Source organism: Colobus angolensis, unplaced genomic scaffold, assembly GCF_000951035.1.
Source record: "Colobus angolensis palliatus isolate OR3802 unplaced genomic scaffold, Cang.pa_1.0 Scaffold632, whole genome shotgun sequence".
Classification (NCBI taxonomy): domain Eukaryota; kingdom Metazoa; phylum Chordata; class Mammalia; order Primates; family Cercopithecidae; genus Colobus; species Colobus angolensis.
The window spans coordinates 125,316-131,467 of NW_012119955.1; the positions used below are offsets into that span (position 1 = coordinate 125,316).

General features: G+C 60.3%; 1 pseudogene; it reads left to right on the plus strand.

Annotated features, from left to right (window-relative positions):
* Window positions 1–6,152, plus strand: part of LOC105527580 — an 11,430-nt pseudogene that overhangs the window by 4,546 nt on the left and 732 nt on the right.

Here is a 6,152-nt window from a genome sequence, read left to right on the forward strand (position 1 = left end):
TGTCGGGCTCCTGGGCTGCAGCTGCTCAGTCACCTCCTGGCACTCGGGTGCATCAGTTCACTGTCCTCATGCCAGTGGTGGGGCAGCCCTAATGCACAGGTCTGAAAAATGCTCAGGTGGACCTGCCGTGTGGGAGAGGAAGGAGGCTGGTGAAGGTGGGTGCGGCCACCTCACCAGGTGTGGGTCTTGAGGGAACTTCTGCCTCCTTTCAGGTGGCACAGAATGTGATCCTGTACACAGGTGACTCCAACCTGGTGTGGAGCTGTTTGAGGCAGCTGGAGACATCTTCTTCAATGGGGCCTGGGAGCGAGAGAAAGCCGTGTCCTTCTACCAGGTGAGCTGGCCTGTGGGCTGATGTGGTTGGGCCTCAGGGGGGGCACCTGGAGGGCTGAGGCACAGGTGTGTCAGGGCAGAGGCCTCCCACCTGGAGGCAGGGCCACCCATGCACATGCTTAGTTTCCCAGTGGTCTCACCGGGAATGATATTGACAGTGCCCCTGCCCGGGACAAACGCTTGGGGCCTGGACATGACTATGGCCCTACCCTTGCCTAGTGATCTCACTGGGAATGATATTGACCCTGCCCCTGCCCAGGAAAAACGCTCGGGTCTGGACATGACAGTGGCTCTACCCTTTGCACCTGATAATCTCAAGCAACCATGAGCAGGAAGTCCTGTCCCCATCTTCCAGGTGAGGAAGCTGAGGCTCAGAGAGGCACAGAGACATGTCAAAGGACACACAGCATATCAGTGGGAGGCCCAGGGCCAGGGCCCAGATCTGCCTGCACGCCGAAACGGGGACGGCTTCTCCCTTCCTCTGAGCTCACGGTGTGGCTCAGCTCTGGGCACAGATAAATGTGGCGTTTTTAGAGCAGAGAGGAGTGCTGGCTCCCCCCAGTCAGACCCTCGGTGCCCCGGTGGGAGAGGCTGGTCTGAGGCTGCCAGGTGTAGCTGGATGGACCTCAGATGACTCTTCAGCCCCCAACTTGGGTGTCTGAACCGTGCGTTATCCCAGAGCACAGAGCTCTGTGGAGGTGCAGGGGTAACTGGGGCGTGGGAAGCTCCAAGCACATGTTTGAGCTCTGAGGAGGGCGCTGGGCAAGGTGGGTGCTGCGGGAAGCCTGACCCCACCAGCCTGTGTGGTAGGACCGGGTCCTGCTCCTGACAGTGACTACAGGCAATGGCAAGGTGAGCTGCAGCTGTGCAACAAGCTGGTGGCACTTCTGGAAATGCTGGAGGAGCCCCAGGAGGGCTTGGAATTTGCCCACATGGCCCTAGCTGTCAGCATCACTCTGGGTAAGTCCCCTGAGCGCCCACCCTGCCAGGACCCACACTTTGCCAGAGCCCAGCCGCCATGTCTGCAGGTCAGGAGCTGAAACAGCTGCCGGATTTTCCTGGTCTCCTGTCCAGGCAGGCAGATCTGCTCAGCTGGCTTCTCTGTCTGGCCCTGGGGCACAGCCTGAGGTCTCTCACGTAGCGCAGAGCTCCCTGCCTGGCTGAGCTCTGCTTCCTCTGTCTCTTCCTGCTGCTGATCACAAGGGCCGCCCAGTGTGTCCTCTGCCTTGCAGACATGCCAGGCATCTCGGTCCCTGTATGTGCCAGGCTGAGTGGCACATTCCCTTTGTCTTGTGCCCTTTCCACCCTCATCAACCACACAACTCTCTGGCTGATGAAATCCCAGTTCCCCTTCCAGCAGCCTGCCTCTTAAGGCCGGGCATCCCCTGGTGCTGTGCCAGGTCGTCTGTCCTCCTCCAGAGACAGGGAACCCTGGGCAGGCCGCATGCCCCAGCGCCTTGTGCCCTGGGGCCCAGTACGGAGTGGGTGTGCAGCTGTGTGGGAATGCATTGAATGCAGGCTCCACGGCACTCGCCCTGCAAAGGGGAGGACATCAGAGACAGCCTAGCTGGGTTTGCGCAACTGTGGGGGGACCTGGAGCTCAGGCACGCAGTGACTCCCCAAGGTAAGGGGCACTGATCGTGACACACCCAGGAGGAGTCGGATGTCACGTCTGTGGGCTGCATGGAGCCGGGGTGCCCGGGAGCACCTGGACTGCATGGCTTTTGGACTCCCCTGGTTAAAACCAGTGAGCAAAGGCAGGTGGCTATGTGTAGGCACAGAGCTGGGCCATCCAAGCCCGACTTTGCCAAAGCCTCACAGTAGACAGGGGCAGGGCTTATTAGTTCTGCTTTACAGATGGGAAAGTGAGTCTGGGAACCCAGAAGGGACTGGCCAGAGCTGCCCAGGTGACCGCAGGTGCCTGTAATCAAGCCAGGTACTGCCCGGGGTCTGCATACCTGCTCCTGAGGGGCCTGTGCCTGACTGCCCCAGGAAGCCACGTCCTCACACCTGCCCCTTTGGCCTACACCCCAGGGGACTGGCTGAACGATCGCGTGGCCTACTACCGGCTGGCCACCCTGCACCACCGGCTGGGCCATGGCAAGCTGGTGGAGCACTTCTACCTCAAGACCCTGTAGCTCTGCAACTCACCGCTGGAGTTTGATGAGGAGACCCCCTACTACGTGAAGTTGTACCTGGTCCTCGGTGACATCATCGTCTACGACCTGAAGGTGGGTGGGGAGGGGCAGGGCTCTGGGTGTTCCCAGCCCCCTTGGAGTGGGATCTCCACCCAGACCCCAGGGGTCTGGGTTTCAGCCTTCCTTAGGAATGGCCCAATGGCTTCCCTGGAGCTCTGCACCCAGCTAGAGCCGGCAAGGTTAGCAGATACAACCCAGCTCCCAAGCTGGCCAGGCCCCACCCTTAAGAACTCAGTCTCAACCAGGGAGGCTGACACATGAGTGGGCAATGGTAGCTTCTGGGTAAAGAAGGGCGATTGTAGTCAGGGGGACCCTCCTGGAGGAGGTGACACCAAACTGAGTCTTGACAGTCAAGTGTCAAGTTGCATTTAACAAAGAAAACAGGGTCGGGAGAAGGACATTTTGGAGGACAGCATCATCCTCACATTGAATCCACGATGCAAGATCCAACCCAAATCCCGGTGCCTCCTCTAGGAAGCCTGCCCAGGGTGCCACCCTGCACTGAGCAACTCCTTCCTGGAGTCCCGAGACACCTGGAATCTTCACATCACCCAGGAAGGGTGGGGTGGGACTGGTGTCTTACCATCGGGTTCACAGACAAGGGAACCCCAGCGCCAGCCAGGCTGAGACCTTGCTGGGTCAGGTCTGTCTTGAGGGGAGGTGCTGTGCTCCCTCTGCCCCCAGCCCTGCAGGGGTGGAGAGCTGGGACTAGCAGACTCAGACCTGGGGTGTCTCCACCCTCTGCCCAGCAGGCACCAGCTCCTCCTCTGCATTGCACCGGCACCGTGTCAGTGCTCCTTATGGGCTGAGGGGCCAGGACGCTCCAGTCCAGGGACCGAGATCTTGGGGGCCTTAGAACAACATGAGGACCTGGGGCAGCCCTAAGACCCCGCCCCGTATCCCTCACCACAGGCCTGGGGCTGCCAGGGAGGTCCCCGCTCAGTGCTGGTGACACCTGGTGGTCAGAAGCGGTCCCTGTGGCCTCCCAAGTCCCAGCCAGACAGGGAGGTGCCAGGTGTCAGGCCCAGAGGGACGCTGCCCACCGCTCAGGGGCTCGCCTGGGACCCAGGGGACAGGCCTCCCAGAAGTGGCCCTTTATCTCTCTTGGCCAAGTCTGCCGCCCACTCCGCCTGCCCAGGAGGAAGGAAACGGCCAAGTAGTACCTGAGAGGCCAAAGTCCATGGTTGGGGTCGAGGGGCAGAGGCTTCCTTCACCATCTCCTCGTGCACAGCCCTCTGGGCCTCATCGTGACCGTGCTGTCAGCCCAGGCCAGCTTCCCACAGGGAGGCCCCCTCGGAATTCCCCAAGGGCGGCTGTCTTTCCAAGGCCACACCCTCCTCCTTGTATAGGAGGCTCTGGACCTGGGGCCCAGAGGAGTGGGAGAGAAAGCTGGGCTGGATGGGGCCTGGAAGGCTGGCAGAGAGGCAGGGGTAAATGGGCATCCTTGCCGATTGCCTCTAAAATGGGGTCCCCTTTAGTCTACACGTGAGAGTGAGCCCTGGAATAGGGTGGATTAGGTGTGTCCTGGCTCAGCCTGCCACTCACTAGCTGCTGCACACACTACAGGCACATGGAAATGCACACGCACATACAGGCTCTCACACACAGGCACACGCACAGGTGCACACACAACCACATACACAGGCACACAGAGACATATGCTTTGGCTGGCTGCTTCCTGTTTAGTTGGGATGCCCCCACCCCATCAGGAAGCCCTTACCTCCCACCCCCGGCTGAGTCAGGGGCCTCCTGGGCCCTCCACAGGCTCCTGGGCTTCCCTCTGCCACAGCCCGGGCCACCTTTGTGGTCAGTGTTCAGTCCCAGGTCCCTCAGACTGGGAGCAAGGATGTTAGGCTCAGCCATGCACCCAGCACAGAGTCCAGTGTTTGGCTGGGCCGAGGGGCATTGGATGAGCAGTTGCGGTGACTCGGGGCCTTCTCACGCCCCTGCTCCATGTGGGGGGGGCGGGGCAGTGAGGGAATGGACTGCTGCATCTTGGAGTTTGTTCTTGGCCCTGAGAGCCATCTTGAAGAGGGACAGGCCACGCCTGGGTCTTTGAGAGGTCCCTTGGGTGTCCCCCATGTAGAGGAGGTGCCTGGGGAGAAGCCGGCGGGGAGATGGGAGGGTCAACGTGGAGGTCTGGGAGGCAGCATCCCAACCCAGGGATGGTGAGTTTGAGCCAAAGATGCATTGAAAATGGGAGTGGATGTCTGGGGAGTCACACTCCATCAATATTTCAGGGAACATTGCCAGGGAGGATACCTGTGAGATTGTTTTGTACCTGGCCTGGCCCGTGGAGGGCCTGGAAATGGTCAGCATGGACAGGGGCCAGAGGGGAGCCTGGGTCACTCAACGCTGTGCCCCTGCTGTGGCTTGGAGCCACAGGTCCTTCATGGAATTCTCAGAGCAGGCAGGATCTGCCCTGTCCTCAGCCCATGGGGAAAGCAGCCACTGCCTGCAGAGGGGGTGGGACTGGGGCAAGAGGCTTGGGGTGAATGGAGCATAGGGAGAGTCAGGAAGGCTTCCAGAGGTTTCAGGGTTGTCCCCACCTCCTGCAGCTGAGACCACAGCAGTGTCACAGGCTTCGGGGCTCATGGGGTGAGCCAGCATTGGCTGGACATGTGGAATGACCTGGAGATGGGAGCAGCCTCTGGGAAGACAGGCTCCGAGTCCCCCTTTTGCTGAGCATGGCCTGTCCCCTTCAGGAATGGTTTGATGCAACCGGGTACTATCAGCTGGTACTGGCAGCTGCCGTGCGCCTGGGCAACAAGAAGGGCACAGCTGAAGACCTACACGCGGCTGGCCACCATCTCCCACAACTTCCTCCTGGACTGTGAGAAGTCGCTCTTCTTCTATCAGAAGGCCAGGACCTTCGCCACAGTGCTCAATGTCTGCAGGGTCAACCTGCCTCCTCTACCACTCTGCGGGTGGGCCCCCTGGTTGGCCCCAGCCACCCTCGCTGAGGACAGCATCCGAGGGAGTGGGTTTTGTGCAAGGAGGATGGTCTCCTGCCTCTCCTGGTGTCTCCCGTGGCTCATTTTCTGGGAAATGGAGGCATGAAAGCAGGGTTCAAATAGCAATAAATGTTTTTTTGTAGTAACATACCGAAGTCCGCAGGGCATCCTTCCCTGTGTGCCTCCTGGGCGGTGTCTAGGGGCCAGCTCCTTCCCTGGTGACAGCCCTCTGATCTTGGGGATGAGAAGGACCCTGAGTCCAACAGACCTGGGCCAGGTCACCATGAGCCTCGGTTTCCTTGGCGGCCAGAGGGGAGATGGTGGTAGAACTCCCTGGGCAGCTCCCTGCTCTCTCTGCTCAGAGCTTTTGCTGTAGGTCTCGTGCCGCCCTTGCCTTTATCCTTCAGGCCACTGTGCCCGCACGTGGGGGCTGCTAGTGCCCCTGTTCGCCATTGAAGAAACAGAGGCACAGAGAGGTTAGGTGTCTCACCCACCGTCACACAGCAGGTAGGGGCGGAGACACAGAGCCTAGTACACTGACCACATCACCCTGCCAGCTTGTTGCCAGGAAGGTGTCCCCCATTAGAACCCAAGGTCAGCTCCTGGACCTCTCTTGTGGTATCAGGAGAGCCACAGGCCAGTGAGGGTGGCCCCGGGGATCCCTCAC